The sequence below is a fragment of the Taudactylus pleione genome, unplaced genomic scaffold (assembly GCF_031769625.1).
Source record: "Taudactylus pleione unplaced genomic scaffold, aTauple2 ptg000317l, whole genome shotgun sequence".
Taxonomy (NCBI): Eukaryota; Metazoa; Chordata; class Amphibia; order Anura; family Myobatrachidae; genus Taudactylus; species Taudactylus pleione.
Window position 1 is genome coordinate 3,953,128 of NW_028284718.1, and position 21,548 is coordinate 3,974,675.

At 32.8% G+C, this 21,548-nt stretch overlaps 12 non-coding genes across 12 annotated transcripts; all 12 read left to right on the forward strand.

Moving 5' to 3' along the window:
* Positions 1 to 581: 581 nt before the first annotated feature.
* Positions 582 to 653, forward strand: TRNAP-AGG (transfer RNA proline (anticodon AGG)). Its single transcript has one exon. It is a non-coding gene; the product is annotated as a tRNA-Pro (tRNA).
* Positions 654 to 3,159: 2,506 nt separating this feature from the next.
* On the forward strand, positions 3,160 to 3,231 carry TRNAP-AGG (transfer RNA proline (anticodon AGG)). Its single transcript has one exon. It is a non-coding gene; the product is annotated as a tRNA-Pro (tRNA).
* A 1,217-nt stretch (positions 3,232 to 4,448) lies between these two features.
* On the forward strand, positions 4,449 to 4,520 carry TRNAP-AGG (transfer RNA proline (anticodon AGG)). The gene has a single exon. It is a non-coding gene; the product is annotated as a tRNA-Pro (tRNA).
* A 1,217-nt stretch (positions 4,521 to 5,737) lies between these two features.
* TRNAP-AGG (transfer RNA proline (anticodon AGG)) lies at positions 5,738 to 5,809 on the forward strand. Its single transcript has one exon. It is a non-coding gene; the product is annotated as a tRNA-Pro (tRNA).
* Positions 5,810 to 8,302: 2,493 nt separating this feature from the next.
* Positions 8,303 to 8,374, forward strand: TRNAP-AGG (transfer RNA proline (anticodon AGG)). The gene has a single exon. It is a non-coding gene; the product is annotated as a tRNA-Pro (tRNA).
* Positions 8,375 to 9,591: 1,217 nt separating this feature from the next.
* On the forward strand, positions 9,592 to 9,663 carry TRNAP-AGG (transfer RNA proline (anticodon AGG)). The gene has a single exon. It is a non-coding gene; the product is annotated as a tRNA-Pro (tRNA).
* A 2,493-nt stretch (positions 9,664 to 12,156) lies between these two features.
* Positions 12,157 to 12,228, forward strand: TRNAP-AGG (transfer RNA proline (anticodon AGG)). The gene has a single exon. It is a non-coding gene; the product is annotated as a tRNA-Pro (tRNA).
* Positions 12,229 to 13,445: 1,217 nt separating this feature from the next.
* Positions 13,446 to 13,517, forward strand: TRNAP-AGG (transfer RNA proline (anticodon AGG)). The gene has a single exon. It is a non-coding gene; the product is annotated as a tRNA-Pro (tRNA).
* Positions 13,518 to 16,003: 2,486 nt separating this feature from the next.
* Positions 16,004 to 16,075, forward strand: TRNAP-AGG (transfer RNA proline (anticodon AGG)). The gene has a single exon. It is a non-coding gene; the product is annotated as a tRNA-Pro (tRNA).
* A 2,506-nt stretch (positions 16,076 to 18,581) lies between these two features.
* On the forward strand, positions 18,582 to 18,653 carry TRNAP-AGG (transfer RNA proline (anticodon AGG)). The gene has a single exon. It is a non-coding gene; the product is annotated as a tRNA-Pro (tRNA).
* Positions 18,654 to 19,870: 1,217 nt separating this feature from the next.
* Positions 19,871 to 19,942, forward strand: TRNAP-AGG (transfer RNA proline (anticodon AGG)). The gene has a single exon. It is a non-coding gene; the product is annotated as a tRNA-Pro (tRNA).
* A 1,217-nt stretch (positions 19,943 to 21,159) lies between these two features.
* On the forward strand, positions 21,160 to 21,231 carry TRNAP-AGG (transfer RNA proline (anticodon AGG)). The gene has a single exon. It is a non-coding gene; the product is annotated as a tRNA-Pro (tRNA).
* The last annotated feature ends 317 nt before the right edge of the window (positions 21,232 to 21,548 follow it).

Consider the following 21,548-nt stretch of genomic DNA (forward strand, 5'->3'; position numbering starts at 1 on the left):
TTTAAACATAGCTTTTTACAAGTCTTGGGTTTTATCGATCAGACAAGTCCAAACTCTGTCGCCATTTTTATATCTTGTCACTGCACTTTCCAAATAAGCACACATAGAAAACTATCAATAGAATCTTACGAAAACATTTTAGTTGTACTACAAATAAGAGCATACTTATTCAAATTTCAACCGTATTGTGGAATATCAGGAAAACTGCAGGTTCCCTTCTGTCTAGATAGCTTTGAATGTTTTAAAAGAATAGTCTCACTTTGAAACACAAAAATTTCAAAAATTAAATTGCAAGGTATTCTTTTGCCTTTCTTCTGTGTCTGGAAGCATGATTTGTACATTGCATATGACAAGTCTTTAGCTTCATCCATGAGAGAAGTCCAAACTCTGTAGGCACTCACAAATCTTGTCCCTGCACTTTTTCTATATGCATACCTTAGAAAACTAACTACTGGACCATAAGGAAATATTTTATTTATTCTACAAATTCATTTTTACATAAATGTATATGGTGTTTTAAAAACAAAAAGCTATTTTCTAAAAATCAATTGAAAAATCCAAAGAAAAATCTTCAGGTAGGTGGCTCGTTGGTCTAGGGGTATGATTCTCGCTTAGGGTGCGAGAGGTCCCGGGTTCAAATCCCGGACAAGCCCAAATTTTCAGATTCTTTGAAATGGTTCTATTATCTTATTGTAGTCAATTTCCTGAGTGAATTTCAACTGAATGTTGTTTTTTCAAAACTCTCAAAATAGATTGTATTTACCAATTTGCACAATTGAATTTTGTTTTTAGTCAAACTGCTAAAATTATTTGTAAGTACTTATCTGCACACAGCATGTGACATGTCTTGGGTTTTATCCATCAGAAAAACTCTGCTGGGCATCATAAAACTTTGCACAGCAATTTTCAAGCAAGTATACTTAGAAAATTATTGACTATTAGGAAATATTTTATTTATGCTAATATTTCCTCCTTGTACACATTAGTGACTGCTTTAAAATAATATAATTTTCACATAAAATTGGTTAAGATATCAAATAAAACATGCTTACTTGATGATTCTATGATTTTCGTTTTGGGCGCGACAGGACCCTGGTTCAATTCCCTGACGAGCCCTCTCTTTCTTTTTACGGTGCATCTCATGGTTTATATATATCTGATTTTCTCAATTGGCTAAGTCAATAGCATCAACTGAGTTTTGTTTTTGCCATTCTCCCAATAGAATTTGTACATACTTATGAATCTTGCCTTCATCATTTTCCTATTGCCTTTCTTCTATTTATGCATGATTTAAACATAGCTTTTTACAAGTCTTGGGTTTTATCGATCAGACAAGTCCAAACTCTGTCGCCATTTTTATATCTTGTCACTGCACTTTCCAAATAAGCACACATAGAAAACTATCAATAGAATCTTACGAAAACATTTTAGTTGTACTACAAATAAGAGCATACTTATTCAAATTTCAACCGTATTGTGGAATATCAGGAAAACTGCAGGTTCCCTTCTGTCTAGATAGCTTTGAATGTTTTAAAAGAATAGTCTCACTTTGAAACACAAAAATTTCAAAAATTAAATTGCAAGGTATTCTTTTGCCTTTCTTCTGTGTCTGGAAGCATGATTTGTACATTGCATATGACAAGTCTTTAGCTTCATCCATGAGAGAAGTCCAAACTCTGTAGGCACTCACAAATCTTGTCCCTGCACTTTTTCTATATGCATACCTTAGAAAACTATCTACTGGACCATAAGGAAATATTTTATTTATTCTACAAATTCATTTTTACATAAATGTATATGGTGTTTTAAAAACAAAAAGCTATTTTCTAAAAATCAATTGAAAAATCCAAAGAAAAATCTTCAGGTAGGTGGCTTGTTGGTCTAGGGGTATGATTCTCGCTTAGGGTGCGAGAGGTCCCGGGTTCAAATCCCGAAAGAGCCCAAATTATCAGATTTTTTGAAATGGTTCTATTATCTTATTGTAGTCAATTTCCTGAGTGAATTTCAACTGAATGTTGTTTTTTCAAAACTCTCAAAATAGATTGTATTTACTAATTTGCACAATTTAATTTTGTTTTTAGTCAAACTGCTAAAATTATTTGTAAGTACTTATCTGCACACAGCATGTGACATGTCTTGGGTTTTATCCATCAGAAAAACTCTGCTGGGCATCATAAAACTTTGCACAGCAATTTTCAAGCAAGTATACTTAGAAAATTATTGACTATTAGGAAATATTTTATTTATGCTAATATTTCCTCCTTGTACACATTAGTGACTGCTTTAAAATAATATAATTTTCACATAAAATTGGTTAAGATATCAAATAAAACATGCTTACTTGATGATTCTATGATTTTCGTTTTGGGCGCGACAGGTCCCTGGTTCAATTCCCTGACGAGCCCTCTCTTTCTTTTTACGGTGCATCTCATGGTTTATATATATCTGATTTTCTCAATTGGCTAAGTCAATAGCATCAACTGAGTTTTGTTTTTGCCATTCTCCCAATAGAATTTGTACATACTTATGAATCTTGCCTTCATCATTTTCCTATTGCCTTTCTTCTATTTATGCATGATTTACACATAGCTTTTTACAAGTCTTGGGTTTTATCGATCAGACAAGTCCAAACTCTGTCGCCATTTTTATATCTTGACACTGCACTTTCCAAATAAGCACACATAGAAAACTATCAATAGAATCTTACAAAAACATTTTAGTTGTACTACAAATAAGAGCATACTTATTAAAATTTCAACCGTATTGTGGTATATCAGGAAAACTGCAGGTTCCCTTCTGTCTAGATAGCTTTGAATGTTTTAAAAGAATAGTCTCACTTTGAAACACAAAAAGTTCAAAAATGAAATTGCAAGGTATTCTTTTGCCTTTCTTCTGTGTCTGGAAGCATGATTTGTACATTGCATATGACAAGTCTTTAGCTTCATCCATGAGAGAAGTCCAAACTCTGTAGGCACTCACAAATCTTGTCCCTGCACTTTTTCTATATGCATACCTTAGAAAACTAACTACTGGACCATAAGGAAATATTTTATTTATTCTACAAATTCATTTTTACATAAATGTATATGGTGTTTTAAAAACAAAAAGCTATTTTCTAAAAATCAATTGAAAAATCCAAAGAAAAATCTTCAGGTAGGTGGCTCGTTGGTCTAGGGGTATGATTCTCGCTTAGGGTGCGAGAGGTCCCGGGTTCAAATCCCGGACGAGCCCAAGTTTTCAGATTCTTTGAAATGGTTCTATAATCTTATTGTAGTCAATTTCCTGAGTGAATTTCAACTGAATGTTGTTTTTTCAAAACTCTCAAAATAGATTGTATTTACCAATTTGCACAATTGAATTTTGTTTTTAGTCAAACTGCTAAAATTATTTGTAAGTACTTATCTGCACACAGCATGTGACATGTCTTGGGTTTTATCCATCAGAAAAACTCTGCTGGGCATCATAAAACTTTGCACAGCAATTTTCAAGCAAGTATACTTAGAAAATTATTGACTATTAGGAAATATTTTATTTATGCTAATATTTCCTCCTTGTACACATTAGTGACTGCTTTAAAATAATATAATTTTCACATAAAATTGGTTAAGATATCAAATAAAACATGCTTACTTGATGATTCTATGATTTTCGTTTTGGGCGCGACAGGACCCTGGTTCAATTCCCTGACGAGCCCTCTCTTTCTTTTTATGGTGCATCTCATGGTTTATATATATCTGATTTTCTCAATTGGCTAAGTCAATAGCATCAACTGAGTTTTGTTTTTGCCATTCTCCCAATAGAATTTGTACATACTTATGAATCTTGCCTTCATCATTTTCCTATTGCCTTTCTTCTATTTATGCATGATTTAAACATAGCTTTTTACAAGTCTTGGGTTTTATCGATCAGACAAGTCCAAACTCTGTCGCCATTTTTATATCTTGTCACTGCACTTTCCAAATAAGCACACATAGAAAACTATCAATAGAATCTTACGAAAACATTTTAGTTGTACTACAAATAAGAGCATACTTATTCAAATTTCAACCGTATTGTGGAATATCAGGAAAACTGCAGGTTCCCTTCTGTCTAGATAGCTTTGAATGTTTTAAAAGAATAGTCTCACTTTGAAACACAAAAATTTCAAAAATTAAATTGCAAGGTATTCTTTTGCCTTTCTTCTGTGTCTGGAAGCATGATTTGTACATTGCATATGACAAGTCTTTAGCTTCATCCATGAGAGAAGTCCAAACTCTGTAGGCACTCACAAATCTTGTCCCTGCACTTTTTCTATATGCATACCTTAGAAAACTATCTACTGGACCATAAGGAAATATTTTATTTATTCTACAAATTCATTTTTACATAAATGTATATGGTGTTTTAAAAACAAAAAGCTATTTTCTAAAAATCAATTGAAAAATCCAAAGAAAAATCTTCAGGTAGGTGGCTTGTTGGTCTAGGGGTATGATTCTCGCTTAGGGTGCGAGAGGTCCCGGGTTCAAATCCCGGACGAGCCCAAATTATCAGATTTTTTGAAATGGTTCTATTATCTTATTGTAGTCAATTTCCTGAGTGAATTTCAACTGAATGTTGTTTTTTCAAAACTCTCAAAATAGATTGTATTTACTAATTTGCACAATTTAATTTTGTTTTTAGTCAAACTGCTAAAATTATTTGTAAGTACTTATCTGCACACAGCATGTGACATGTCTTGGGTTTTATCCATCAGATAAACTCTGCTGGGCATCATAAAACTTTGCACAGCAATTTTCAAGCAAGTATACTTAGAAAATTATTGACTATTAGGAAATATTTTATTTATGCTAATATTTCCTCCTTGTACACATTAGTGACTGCTTTAAAATAATATAATTTTCACATAAAATTGGTTAAGATATCAAATAAAACATGCTTACTTGATGATTCTATGATTTTCGTTTTGGGCGCGACAGGTCCCTGGTTCAATTCCCTGACGAGCCCCCTCTTTCTTTTTACGGTGCATCTCATGGTTTATATATATCTGATTTTCTCAATTGGCTAAGTCAATAGCATCAACTGAGTTTTGTTTTTGCCATTCTCCCAATAGAATTTGTACATACTTATGAATCTTGCCTTCATCATTTTCCTATTGCCTTTCTTCTATTTATGCATGATTTACACATAGCTTTTTACAAGTCTTGGGTTTTATCGATCAGACAAGTCCAAACTCTGTCGCCATTTTTATATCTTGACACTGCACTTTCCAAATAAGCACACATAGAAAACTATCAATAGAATCTTACGAAAACATTTTAGTTGTACTACAAATAAGAGCATACTTATTAAAATTTCAACCGTATTGTGGTATATCAGGAAAACTGCAGGTTCCCTTCTGTCTAGATAGCTTTGAATGTTTTAAAAGAATAGTCTCACTTTGAAACACAAAAAGTTCAAAAATGAAATTGCAAGGTATTCTTTTGCCTTTCTTCTGTGTCTGGAAGCATGATTTGTACATTGCATATGACAAGTCTTTAGCTTCATCCATGAGAGAAGTCCAAACTCAGTAGGCACTCACAAATCTTGTCCCTGCACTTTTCCTATATGCATACCTTAGAAAACTATCTACTGGACCATAAGGAAATATTTTATTTATTCTACAAATTCATTTTTACATAAATGTATATGGTGTTTTAAAAACAAAAAGCTATTTTCTAAAAATCAATTGGAAAATCCAAAGCAAAATCTTCAGGTAGGTGGCTCGTTGGTCTAGGGGTATGATTCTCGCTTAGGGTGCGAGAGGTCCCGGGTTCAAATCCCGGACAAGCCCAAATTTTCAGATTCTTTGAAATGGTTCTATTATCTTATTGTAGTCAATTTCCTGAGTGAATTTCAACTGAATGTTGTTTTTTCAAAACTCTCAAAATAGATTGTATTTACTAATTTGCACAATTGAATTTAGTGGTTTGTCAAACTGCTAAAATTATTTGTAAGTACTTATCTGCACACAGCATGTGACATGTCTTGGGTTTTATCCATCAGAAAAACTCTGCTGGGCATCATAAAACTTTGCACAGCAATTTTCAAGCAAGTATACTTAGAAAATTATTGACTATTAGGAAATATTTTATTTATGCTAATATTTCCTCCTTGTACACATTAGTGACTGCTTTAAAATAATATAATTTTCACATAAAATTGGTTAAGATATCAAATAAAACATGCTTACTTGATGATTCTATGATTTTCGATTTGGGCGCGACAGGTCCCTGGTTCAATTCCCTGACGAGCCCTCTCTTTCTTTTTACGGTGCATCTCATGGTTTATATATATCTGATTTTCTCAATTGGCTAAGTCAATAGCATCAACTGAGTTTTGTTTTTGCCATACTCCCAATAGAATTTGTACATACTTATGAATCTTGCCTTCAGCATTTTCCTATTGCCTTTCTTCTATTTATGCATGATTTACACATAGCTTTTTACAAGTCTTGGGTTTTATCGATCAGACAAGTCCAAACTCTGTCGCCATTTTTATATCTTGACACTGCACTTTCCAAATAAGCACACATAGAAAACTATCAATAGAATCTTACGAAAACATTTTAGTTGTACTACAAATAAGAGCATACTTATTAAAATTTCAACCGTATTGTGGTATATCAGGAAAACTGCAGGTTCCCTTCTGTCTAGATAGCTTTGAATGTTTTAAAAGAATAGTCTCACTTTGAAACACAAAAAGTTCAAAAATGAAATTGCAAGGTATTCTTTTGCCTTTCTTCTGTGTCTGGAAGCATGATTTGTACATTGCATATGACAAGTCTTTAGCTTCATCCATGAGAGAAGTCCAAACTCTGTAGGCACTCACAAATCTTGTCCCTGCACTTTTTCTATATGCATACCTTAGAAAACTAACTACTGGACCATAAGGAAATATTTTATTTATTCTACAAATTCATTTTTACATAAATGTATATGGTGTTTTAAAAACAAAAAGCTATTTTCTAAAAATCAATTGAAAAATCCAAAGAAAAATCTTCAGGTAGGTGGCTCGTTGGTCTAGGGGTATGATTCTCGCTTAGGGTGCGAGAGATCCCGGACGAGCCCAAGTTTTCAGATTCTTTGAAATGGTTCTATAATCTTATTGTAGTCAATTTCCTGAGTGAATTTCAACTGAATGTTGTTTTTTCAAAACTCTCAAAATAGATTGTATTTACCAATTTGCACAATTGAATTTTGTTTTTAGTCAAACTGCTAAAATTATTTGTAAGTACTTATCTGCACACAGCATGTGACATGTCTTGGGTTTTATCCATCAGAAAAACTCTGCTGGGCATCATAAAACTTTGCACAGCAATTTTCAAGCAAGTATACTTAGAAAATTATTGACTATTAGGAAATATTTTATTTATGCTAATATTTCCTCCTTGTACACATTAGTGACTGCTTTAAAATAATATAATTTTCACATAAAATTGGTTAAGATATCAAATAAAACATGCTTACTTGATGATTCTATGATTTTCGTTTTGGGCGCGACAGGACCCTGGTTCAATTCCCTGACGAGCCCTCTCTTTCTTTTTACGGTGCATCTCATGGTTTATATATATCTGATTTTCTCAATTGGCTAAGTCAATAGCATCAACTGAGTTTTGTTTTTGCCATTCTCCCAATAGAATTTGTACATACTTATGAATCTTGCCTTCATCATTTTCCTATTGCCTTTCTTCTATTTATGCATGATTTAAACATAGCTTTTTACAAGTCTTGGGTTTTATCGATCAGACAAGTCCAAACTCTGTCGCCATTTTTATATCTTGTCACTGCACTTTCCAAATAAGCACACATAGAAAACTATCAATAGAATCTTACGAAAACATTTTAGTTGTACTACAAATAAGAGCATACTTATTCAAATTTCAACCGTATTGTGGAATATCAGGAAAACTGCAGGTTCCCTTCTGTCTAGATAGCTTTGAATGTTTTAAAAGAATAGTCTCACTTTGAAACACAAAAATTTCAAAAATTAAATTGCAAGGTATTCTTTTGCCTTTCTTCTGTGTCTGGAAGCATGATTTGTACATTGCATATGACAAGTCTTTAGCTTCATCCATGAGAGAAGTCCAAACTCTGTAGGCACTCACAAATCTTGTCCCTGCACTTTTTCTATATGCATACCTTAGAAAACTATCTACTGGACCATAAGGAAATATTTTATTTATTCTACAAATTCATTTTTACATAAATGTATATGGTGTTTTAAAAACAAAAAGCTATTTTCTAAAAATCAATTGAAAAATCCAAAGAAAAATCTTCAGGTAGGTGGCTTGTTGGTCTAGGGGTATGATTCTCGCTTAGGGTGCAAGAGGTCCCGGGTTCAAATCCCGGACGAGCCCAAATTATCAGATTTTTTGAAATGGTTCTATTATCTTATTGTAGTCAATTTCCTGAGTGAATTTCAACTGAATGTTGTTTTTTCAAAACTCTCAAAATAGATTGTATTTACTAATTTGCACAATTTAATTTTGTTTTTAGTCAAACTGCTAAAATTATTTGTAAGTACTTATCTGCACACAGCATGTGACATGTCTTGGGTTTTATCCATCAGAAAAACTCTGCTGGGCATCATAAAACTTTGCACAGCAATTTTCAAGCAAGTATACTTAGAAAATTATTGACTATTAGGAAATATTTTATTTATGCTAATATTTCCTCCTTGTACACATTAGTGACTGCTTTAAAATAATATAATTTTCACATAAAATTGGTTAAGATATCAAATAAAACATGCTTACTTGATGATTCTATGATTTTCGTTTTGGGCGCGACAGGTCCCTGGTTCAATTCCCTGACGAGCCCTCTCTTTCTTTTTACGGTGCATCTCATGGTTTATATATATCTGATTTTCTCAATTGGCTAAGTCAATAGCATCAACTGAGTTTTGTTTTTGCCATTCTCCCAATAGAATTTGTACATACTTATGAATCTTGCCTTCATCATTTTCCTATTGCCTTTCTTCTATTTATGCATGATTTACACATAGCTTTTTACAAGTCTTGGGTTTTATCGATCAGACAAGTCCAAACTCTGTCGCCATTTTTATATCTTGACACTGCACTTTCCAAATAAGCACACATAGAAAACTATCAATAGAATCTTACGAAAACATTTTAGTTGTACTACAAATAAGAGCATACTTATTAAAATTTCAACCGTATTGTGGTATATCAGGAAAACTGCAGGTTCCCTTCTGTCTAGATAGCTTTGAATGTTTTAAAAGAATAGTCTCACTTTGAAACACAAAAAGTTCAAAAATGAAATTGCAAGGTATTCTTTTGCCTTTCTTCTGTGTCTGGAAGCATGATTTGTACATTGCATATGACAAGTCTTTAGCTTCATCCATGAGAGAAGTCCAAACTCAGTAGGCACTCACAAATCTTGTCCCTGCACTTTTCCTATATGCATACCTTAGAAAACTATCTACTGGACCATAAGGAAATATTTTATTTATTCTACAAATTCATTTTTACATAAATGTATATGGTGTTTTAAAAACAAAAAGCTATTTTCTAAAAATCAATTGGAAAATCCAAAGCAAAATCTTCAGGTAGGTGGCTCGTTGGTCTAGGGGTATGATTCTCGCTTAGGGTGCGAGAGGTCCCGGGTTCAAATCCCGGACAAGCCCAAATTTTCAGATTCTTTGAAATGGTTCTATTATCTTATTGTAGTCAATTTCCTGAGTGAATTTCAACCGAATGTTGTTTTTTCAAAACTCTCAAAATAGATTGTATTTACTAATTTGCACAATTGAATTTAGTGGTTTGTCAAACTGCTAAAATTATTTGTAAGTACTTATCTGCACACAGCATGTGACATGTCTTGGGTTTTATCCATCAGAAAAACTCTGCTGGGCATCATAAAACTTTGCACAGCAATTTTCAAGCAAGTATACTTAGAAAATTATTGACTATTAGGAAATATTTTATTTATGCTAATATTTCCTCCTTGTACACATTAGTGACTGCTTTAAAATAATATAATTTTCACATAAAATTGGTTAAGATATCAAATAAAACATGCTTACTTGATGATTCTATGATTTTCGATTTGGGCGCGACAGGTCCCTGGTTCAATTCCCTGACGAGCCCTCTCTTTCTTTTTACGGTGCATCTCATGGTTTATATATATCTGATTTTCTCAATTGGCTAAGTCAATAGCATCAACTGAGTTTTGTTTTTGCCATTCTCCCAATAGAATTTGTACATACTTATGAATCTTGCCTTCATCATTTTCCTATTGCCTTTCTTCTATTTATGCATGATTTACACATAGCTTTTTACAAGTCTTGGGTTTTATCGATCAGACAAGTCCAAACTCTGTCGCCATTTTTATATCTTGTCACTGCACTTTCCAAATAAGCACACATAGAAAACTATCAATAGAATCTTACGAAAACATTTTAGTTGTACTACAAATAAGAGCATACTTATTAAAATTTCAACCGTATTGTGGTATATCAGGAAAACTGCAGGTTCCCTTCTGTCTAGATAGCTTTGAATGTTTTAAAAGAATAATCTCACTTTGAAACACAAAAAGTTAAAAAATGAAATTGCAAGGTTTTCTTTTGCCATTCTTCTGTGTCTGGAAGCATGATTTGTACATTGCATATGACAAGTCTTTAGTTTCGTCCATGAGAGAAGCCCAAACTCTGTAGGCACTCACAAATCTTGTCCCTGCACTTTTTCTATATGCATACCTTAGAAAACTATCTACTGGACCATAAGGAAATATTTTATTTATTCTACAAATTCATTTTTACATAAATGTATATGGTGTTTTAAAAACAAAAAGCTATTTTCTAAAAATCAATTGAAAAATCCAAAGAAAAATCTTCAGGTAGGTGGCTCGTTGGTCTAGGGGTATGATTCTCGCTTAGGGTGCGAGAGATCCCGGACGAGCCCAAGTTTTCAGATTCTTTGAAATGGTTCTATAATCTTATTGTATTCAATTTCCTGAGTGAATTTCAACTGAATGTTGTTTTTTCAAAACTCTCAAAATAGATTGTATTTACCAATTTGCACAATTGAATTTTGTTTTTAGTCAAACTGCTAAAATTATTTGTAAGTACTTATCTGCACACAGCATGTGACATGTCTTGGGTTTTATCCATCAGAAAAACTCTGCTGGGCATCATAAAACTTTGCACAGCAATTTTCAAGCAAGTATACTTAGAAAATTATTGACTATTAGGAAATATTTTATTTATGCTAATATTTCCTCCTTGTACACATTAGTGACTGCTTTAAAATAATATAATTTTCACATAAAATTGGTTAAGATATCAAATAAAACATGCTTACTTGATGATTCTATGATTTTCGTTTTGGGCGCGACAGGACCCTGGTTCAATTCCCTGACGAGCCCTCTCTTTCTTTTTACGGTGCATCTCATGGTTTATATATATCTGATTTTCTCAATTGGCTAAGTCAATAGCATCAACTGAGTTTTGTTTTTGCCATTCTCCCAATAGAATTTGTACATACTTATGAATCTTGCCTTCATCATTTTCCTATTGCCTTTCTTCTATTTATGCATGATTTAAACATAGCTTTTTACAAGTCTTGGGTTTTATCGATCAGACAAGTCCAAACTCTGTCGCCATTTTTATATCTTGTCACTGCACTTTCCAAATAAGCACACATAGAAAACTATCAATAGAATCTTACGAAAACATTTTAGTTGTACTACAAATAAGAGCATACTTATTCAAATTTCAACCGTATTGTGGAATATCAGGAAAACTGCAGGTTCCCTTCTGTCTAGATAGCTTTGAATGTTTTAAAAGAATAGTCTCACTTTGAAACACAAAAATTTCAAAAATTAAATTGCAAGGTATTCTTTTGCCTTTCTTCTGTGTCTGGAAGCATGATTTGTACATTGCATATGACAAGTCTTTAGCTTCATCCATGAGAGAAGTCCAAACTCTGTAGGCACTCACAAATCTTGTCCCTGCACTTTTTCTATATGCATACCTTAGAAAACTATCTACTGGACCATAAGGAAATATTTTATTTATTCTACAAATTCATTTTTACATAAATGTATATGGTGTTTTAAAAACAAAAAGCTATTTTCTAAAAATCAATTGAAAAATCCAAAGAAAAATCTTCAGGTAGGTGGCTTGTTGGTCTAGGGGTATGATTCTCGCTTAGGGTGCGAGAGGTCCCGGGTTCAAATCCCGGACGAGCCCAAATTATCAGATTTTTTGAAATGGTTCTATTATCTTATTGTAGTCAATTTCCTGAGTGAATTTCAACTGAATGTTGTTTTTTCAAAACTCTCAAAATAGATTGTATTTACTAATTTGCACAATTTAATTTTGTTTTTAGTCAAACTGCTAAAATTATTTGTAAGTACTTATCTGCACACAGCATGTGACATGTCTTGGGTTTTATCCATCAGAAAAACTCTGCTGGGCATCATAAAACTTTGCACAGCAATTTTCAAGCAAGTATACTTAGAAAATTATTGACTATTAGGAAATATTTTATTTATGCTAATATTTCCTTCTTGTACACATTAGTGACTGCTTTAAAATAATATAATTTTCACATAAAATTGGTTAAGATATCAAATAAAACATGCTTACTTGATGATTCTATGATTTTCGTTTTGGGCGCGACAGGTCCCTGGTTCAATTCCCTGACGAGCCCTCTCTTTCTTTTTACGGTGCATCTCATGGTTTATATATATCTGATTTTCTCAATTGGCTAAGTCAATAGCATCAACTGAGTTTTGTTTTTGCCATTCTCCCAATAGAATTTGTACATACTTATGAATCTTGCCTTCATCATTTTCCTATTGCCTTTCTTCTATTTATGCATGATTTACACATAGCTTTTTACAAGTCTTGGGTTTTATCGATCAGACAAGTCCAAACTCTGTCGCCATTTTTATATCTTGACACTGCACTTTCCAAATAAGCACACATAGAAAACTATCAATAGAATCTTACAAAAACATTTTAGTTGTACTACAAATAAGAGCATACTTATTAAAATTTCAACCGTATTGTGGTATATCAGGAAAACTGCAGGTTCCCTTCTGTCTAGATAGCTTTGAATGTTTTAAAAGAATAGTCTCACTTTGAAACACAAAAAGTTCAAAAATGAAATTGCAAGGTATTCTTTTGCCTTTCTTCTGTGTCTGGAAGCATGATTTGTACATTGCATATGACAAGTCTTTAGCTTCATCCATGAGAGAAGTCCAAACTCAGTAGGCACTCACAAATCTTGTCCCTGCACTTTTCCTATATGCATACCTTAGAAAACTATCTACTGGACCATAAGGAAATATTTTATTTATTCTACAAATTCATTTTTACATAAATGTATATGGTGTTTTAAAAACAAAAAGCTATTTTCTAAAAATCAATTGGAAAATCCAAAGCAAAATCTTCAGGTAGGTGGCTCGTTGGTCTAGGGGTATGATTCTCGCTTAGGGTGCGAGAGGTCCCGGGTTCAAATCCCGGACAAGCCCAAATTTTCAGATTCTTTGAAATGGTTCTATTATCTTATTGTAGTCAATTTCCTGAGTGAATTTCAACCGAATGTTGTTTTTTCAAAACTCTCAAAATAGATTGTATTTACTAATTTGCACAATTGAATTTAGTGGTTTGTCAAACTGCTAAAATTATTTGTAAGTACTTATCTGCACACAGCATGTGACATGTCTTGGGTTTTATCCATCAGAAAAACTCTGCTGGGCATCATAAAACTTTGCACAGCAATTTTCAAGCAAGTATACTTAGAAAATTATTGACTATTAGGAAATATTTTATTTATGCTAATATTTCCTCCTTGTACACATTAGTGACTGCTTTAAAATAATATAATTTTCACATAAAATTGGTTAAGATATCAAATAAAACATGCTTACTTGATGATTCTATGATTTTCGATTTGGGCGCGACAGGTCCCTGGTTCAATTCCCTGACGAGCCCTCTCTTTCTTTTTACGGTGCATCTCATGGTTTATATATATCTGATTTTCTCAATTGGCTAAGTCAATAGCATCAACTGAGTTTTGTTTTTGCCATTCTCCCAATAGAATTTGTACATACTTATGAATCTTGCCTTCATCATTTTCCTATTGCCTTTCTTCTATTTATGCATGATTTACACATAGCTTTTTACAAGTCTTGGGTTTTATCGATCAGACAAGTCCAAACTCTGTCGCCATTTTTATATCTTGTCACTGCACTTTCCAAATAAGCACACATAGAAAACTATCAATAGAATCTTACGAAAACATTTTAGTTGTACTACAAATAAGAGCATACTTATTAAAATTTCAACCGTATTGTGGTATATCAGGAAAACTGCAGGTTCCCTTCTGTCTAGATAGCTTTGAATGTTTTAAAAGAATAATCTCACTTTGAAACACAAAAAGTTAAAAAATGAAATTGCAAGGTTTTCTTTTGCCATTCTTCTGTGTCTGGAAGCATGATTTGTACATTGCATATGACAAGTCTTTAGTTTCGTCCATGAGAGAAGCCCAAACTCTGTAGGCACTCACAAATCTTGTCCCTGCACTTTTTCTATATGCATACCTTAGAAAACTATCTACTGGACCATAAGGAAATATTTTATTTATTCTACAAATTCATTTTTACATAAATGTATATGGTGTTTTAAAAACAAAAAGCTATTTTCTAAAAATCAATTGAAAAATCCAAAGAAAAATCTTCAGGTAGGTGGCTCGTTGGTCTAGGGGTATGATTCTCACTTAGGGTGCGAGAGGTCCCAGGTTCAAATCCCAGACGAGCCCAAATTTTCAGATTCTTATTGTAGTCAATTTCCTGAGTGAATTTCAACTGAATGCTGTTTTTTCAAAACTCTCAAAATAGATTGTATTTACTAATTTGCACAATTGAATTTTGTTTTTTGTCAAACTGCTAAAATTATTTGTAAGTACTTATCTGCACACAGCATGTGACATGTCTTGGGTTTTATCCATCAGAAAAACTCTGCTGGGCATCATAAAACTTTGCACAGCAATTTTCAAGCAAGTATACTTAGAAAATTATTGACTATTAGGAAATATTTTATTTATGCTAATATTTCCTCCTTGTACACATTAGTGACTGCTTTAAAATAATATAATTTTCACATAAAATTGGTTAAGTTATCAAATAAAACATGCTTACTTGATGATTCTATGATTTTCGTTTTGGGCGCGACAGGTCCCTGGTTCAATTCCCTGACGAGCCCTCTCTTTCTTTTTACGGTGCATCTCATGGTTTATATATATCTGATTTTCTCAATTGGCTAAGTCAATAGCATCAACTGAGTTTTGTTTTTGCCATACTCCCAATAGAATTTGTACATACTTATGAATCTTGCCTTCAGCATTTTCCTATTGCCTTTCTTCTATTTATGCATGATTTACACATAGCTTTTTACAAGTCTTGGGTTTTATCGATCAGACAAGTCCAAACTCTGTCGCCATTTTTATATCTTGTCACTGCACTTTCCAAATAAGCACACATAGAAACCTATCAATAGAATCTTACGAAAACATTTTAGTTGTACTACAAATAAGAGCATACTTATTAAAATTTCAACCGTATTGTGGTATATCAGGAAAACTGCAGGTTCCCTTCTGTCTAGATAGCTTTGAATGTTTTAAAAGAATAGTCTCACTTTGAAACACAAAAAGTTCAAAAATGAAATTGCAAGGTATTCTTTTGCCTTTCTTCTGTGTCTGGAAGCATGATTTGTACATTGCATATGACAAGTCTTTAGCTTCATCCATGAGAGAAGTCCAAACTCTGTAGGCACTCACAAATCTTGTCCCTGCACTTTTTCTATATGCATACCTTAGAAAACTAACTACTGGACCATAAGGAAATATTTTATTTATTCTACAAATTCATTTTTACATAAATGTATATGGTGTTTTAAAAACAAAAAGCTATTTTCTAAAAATCAATTGAAAAATCCAAAGAAAAATCTTCAGGTAGGTGGCTCGTTGGTCTAGGGGTATGATTCTCGCTTAGGGTGCGAGAGGTCCCGGGTTCAAATCCCGGACGAGCCCAAATTTTCAGATTCTTTGAAATGGTTCTATAATCTTATTGTAGTCAATTTCCTGAGTGAATTTCAACTGAATGTTGTTTTTTCAAAACTCTCAAAATAGATTGTATTTACTAATTTGCACAATTGAATTTAGTGGTTTGTCAAACTGCTAAAATTATTTGTAAGTACTTATCTGCACACAGCATGTGACATGTCTTGGGTTTTATCCATCAGAAAAACTCTGCTGGGCATCATAAAACTTTGCACAGCAATTTTCAAGCAAGTATACTTAGAAAATTATTGACTATTAGGAAATATTTTATTTATGCTAATATTTCCTCCTTGTACACATTAGTGACTGCTTTAAAATAATATAATTTTCACATAAAATTGGTTAAGATATCAAATAAAACATGCTTACTTGATGATTCTATGATTTTCGTTTTGGGCGCGACAGGTCCCTGGTTCAATTCCCTGACGAGCCCTCTCTTTCTTTTTACGGTGCATCTCATGGTTTATATATATCTGATTTTCTCAATTGGCTAAGTCAATAGCATCAACTGAGTTTTGTTTTTGCCATACTCCCAATAGAATTTGTACATACTTATGAATCTTGCCTTCAGCATTTTCCTATTGCCTTTCTTCTATTTATGCATGATTTACACATAGCTTTTTACAAGTCTTGGGTTTTATCGATCAGACAAGTCCAAACTCTGTCGCCATTTTTATATCTTGTCACTGCACTTTCCAAATAAGCACACATAGAAAACTATCAATAGAATCTTACGAAAACATTTTAGTTGTACTACAAATAAGAGCATACTTATTCAAATTTCAACCGTATTGTGGAATATCAGGAAAACTGCAGGTTCCCTTCTGTCTAGATAGCTTTGAATGTTTTAAAAGAATAGTCTCACTTTGAAACACAAAAAGTTCAAAAATTAAATTGCAAGGTTTTCTTTTGCCTTTCTTCTGTGTCTGGAAGCATGATTTGTACATTGCATATGACAAGTCTTTAGCTTCGTCCATGAGAGAAGCCCAAACTCTGTAGGCACTCACAAATCTTGTCCCTGCACTTTTTCTATATGCATACCTTAGAAAACTATCTACTGGACCATAAGGAAATATTTTATTTATTCTACAAATTCATTTTTACATAAATGTATATGGTGTTTTAAAAACAAAAAGCTATTTTCTAAAAATCAATTGAAAAATCCAAAGAAAAATCTTCAGGTAGGTGGCTCGTTGGTCTAGGGGTATGATTCTCGCTTAGGGTGCGAGAGGTCCCGGGTTCAAATCCTAGACGAGCCCAAATTTTCAGATTCTTTGAAATGGTTCTATTATCTTATTGTAGTCAATTTCCTGAGTGAATTTCAACTGAATGCTGTTTTTTCAAAACTCTCAAAATAGATTGTATTTACTAATTTGCACAATTGAATTTTGTTTTTTGTCAAACTGCTAAAATTATTTGTAAGTACTTATCTGCACACAGCATGTGACATGTCTTGGGTTTTATCCATCAGAAAAACTCTGCTGGGCATCATAAAACTTTGCACAGCAATTTTCAAGCAAGTATACTTAGAAAATTATTGACTATTAGGAAATATTTTATTTATGCTAATATTTCCTCCTTGTACACATTAGAGACTGCTTTAAAATAATATAATTTTCACATAAAATTGGTTAAGTTATCAAATAAAACATGCTTACTTGATGATTCTATGATTTTCGTTTTGGGCGCGACAGGTCCCTGGTTCAATTCCCTGACGAGCCCTCTCTTTCTTTTTACGGTGCATCTCATGGTTTATATATATCTGATTTTCTCAATTGGCTAAGTCAATAGCATCAACTGAGTTTTGTTTTTGCCATACTCCCAATAGAATTTGTACATACTTATGAATCTTGCCTTCAGCATTTTCCTATTGCCTTTCTTCTATTTATGCATGATTTACACATAGCTTTTTACAAGTCTTGGGTTTTATCGATCAGACAAGTCCAAACTCTGTCGCCATTTTTATATCTTGTCACTGCACTTTCCAAATAAGCACACATAGAAAACTATCAATAGAATCTTACGAAAACATTTTAGTTGTACTACAAATAAGAGCATACTTATTCAAATTTCAACCGTATTGTGGTATATCAGGAAAACTGCAGGTTCCCTTCTGTCTAGATAGCTTTGAATGTTTTAAAAGAATAGTCTCACTTTGAAACACAAAAAGTTAAAAAATGAAATTGCAAGGTTTTCTTTTGCCTTTCTTCTGTGTCTGGAAGCATGATTTGTACATTGCATATGACAAGTCTTTAGATTCGTCCATGAGAGAAGCCCAAACTCTGTAGGCACTCACAAATCTTGTCCCTGCACTTTTCCTATATGCATACCTTAGAAAACTATCTACTGGACCATAAGGAAATATTTTATTTATTCTACAAATTCATTTTTACATAAATGTATATGGTGTTTTAAAAACAAAAAGCTATTTTCTAAAAATCAATTGAAAAATCCAAAGAAAAATCTTCAGGTAGGTGGCTTGTTGGTCTAGGGGTATGATTCTCGCTTAGGGTGCGAAAGGTCCCGGGTTCAAATCCCGGATGAGCCCAAATTTTCAGATTCTTTGAAATGGTTCTATTATCTTATTGTAGTCAATTTCCTGAGTGAATTTCAACTGAATGCTGTTTTTTCAAAACTCTCAAAATAGATTGTATTTACTAATTTGCACAATTGAATTTTGTTTTTTGTCAAACTGCTAAAATTATTTGTAAGTACTTATCTGCACACAGCATGTGACATGTCTTGGGTTTTATCCATCAGAAAAACTCTGCTGGGCATCATAAAACTTTGCACAGCAATTTTCAAGCAAGTATACTTAGAAAATTATTGACTATTAGGAAATATTTTATTTATGCTAATATTTCCTCCTTGTACACATTAGAGACTGCTTTAAAATAATATAATTTTCACATAAAATTGGTTAAGTTATCAAATAAAACATGCTTACTTGATGATTCTATGATTTTCGTTTTGGGCGCGACAGGTCCCTGGTTCAATTCCCTGACGAGCCCTCTCTTTCTTTTTACGGTGCATCTCATGGTTTATATATATCTGATTTTCTCAATTGGCTAAGTCAATAGCATCAACTGAGTTTTGTTTTTGCCATACTCCCAATAGAATTTGTACATACTTATGAATCTTGCCTTCAGCATTTTCCTATTGCCTTTCTTCTATTTATGCATGATTTACACATAGCTTTTTACAAGTCTTGGGTTTTATCGATCAGACAAGTCCAAACTCTGTCGCCATTTTTATATCTTGTCACTGCACTTTCCAAATAAGCACACATAGAAAACTATCAATAGAATCTTACGAAAACATTTTAGTTGTACTACAAATAAGAGCATACTTATTCAAATTTCAACCGTATTGTGGTATATCAGGAAAACTGCAGGTTCCCTTCTGTCTAGATAGCTTTGAATGTTTTAAAAGAATAGTCTCACTTTGAAACACAAAAAGTTAAAAAATGAAATTGCAAGGTTTTCTTTTGCCTTTCTTCTGTGTCTGGAAGCATGATTTGTACATTGCATATGACAAGTCTTTAGATTCGTCCATGAGAGAAGCCCAAACTCTGTAGGCACTCACAAATCTTGTCCCTGCACTTTTCCTATATGCATACCTTAGAAAACTATCTACTGGACCATAAGGAAATATTTTATTTATTCTACAAATTCATTTTTACATAAATGTATATGGTGTTTTAAAAACAAAAAGCTATTTTCTAAAAATCAATTGAAAAATCCAAAGAAAAATCTTCAGGTAGGTGGCTCGTTGGTCTAGGGGTATGATTCTTGCTTAGGGTGCGAGAGGTCCTGGGTTCAAATCCCAGACGAGCCCAAATTTTCAGATTCTTTGAAATGGTTCTATTATCTTATTGTAGTCAATTTCCTGAGTGAATTTCAACTGAATGTTGTTTTTTCAAAACTCTCAAAATAGATTGTATTTACTAATTTGCACAATTGAATTTTGTTTTTAGTCAAACTGCTAAAATTATTTGTAAGTACTTATCTGCACACAGCATGTGACATGTCTTGGGTTTTATCCATCAGAAAAACTCTGCTGGGCATCATAAAACTTTGCACAGCAATTTTCAAGCAAGTATACTTAGAAAATTATTGACTATTAGGAAATATTTTATTTATGCTAATATTTCCTCCTTGTACACATTAGTGACTGCTTTAAAATAATATAATTTTCACATAAAATTGGTTAAGATATCAAATAAAACATGCTTACTTGATGATTCTATGATTTTCGTTTTGGGCGCGACAGGTCCCTGGTTCAATTCCCTGACGAGCCCTCTCTTTCTTTTTACGGTGCATCTCATGGTTTATATATATCTGATTTTCTCAATTGGCTAAGTCAATAGCATCAACTGAGTTTTGTTTTTGCCATTCTCCCAATAGAATTTGTACATACTTATGAATCTTGCCTTCATCATTTTCCTATTGCCTTTCTTCTATTTATGCATGATTTACACATAGCTTTTTACAAGTCTTGGGTTTTATCGATCAGACAAGTCCAAACTCTGTTGCCATTTTTATATCTTGACACTGCACTTTCCAAATAAGCACACATAGAAAACTATCAATAGAATCTTACGAAAACATTTTAGTTGTACTACAAATAAGAGCATACTTATTCAAATTTCAACCGTATTGTGGTATATCAGGAAAACTGCAGGTTCCCTTCTGTCTAGATAGCTTTGAATGTTTTAAAAGAATAGTCTCACTTTGAAACACAAAAAGTTCAAAAATGAAATTGCAAGGTATTCTTTTGCCTTTCTTCTGTGTCTGGAAGCATGATTTGTACATTGCATATGACAAGTCTTTAGCTTCATCCATGAGAGAAGTCCAAACTCTGTAGGCACTCACAAATCTTGTCCCTGCACTTTTCCTATATGCATACCTTAGAAAACTATCTACTGGACCATAAGGAAATATTTTATTTATTCTACAAATTCATTTTTACATAAATGTATATGGTGTTTTAAAAACAAAAAGCTATTTTCTAAAAATCAATTGAAAAATCCAAAGAAAAATCTTCAGGTAGGTGGCTCGTTGGTCTAGGGGTATGATTCTTGCTTAGGGTGCGAGAGGTCCTGGGTTCAAATCCCAGACGAGCCCAAATTTTCAGATTCTTTGAAATGGTTCTATTATCTTATTGTAGTCAATTTCCTGAGTGAATTTCAACTGAATGTTGTTTTTTCAAAACTCTCAAAATAGATTGTATTTACTAATTTGCACAATTGAATTTAGTGTTTTGTCAAACTGCTAAAATTATTTGTAAGTACTTATCTGCACACAGCATGTGACATGTCTTGGGTTTTATCCATCAGAAAAACTCTGCTGGGCATCATAAAACTTTGCACAGCAATTTTCAAGCAAGTATACTTAGAAAATTATTGACTATTAGGAAATATTTTATTTATGCTAATATTTCC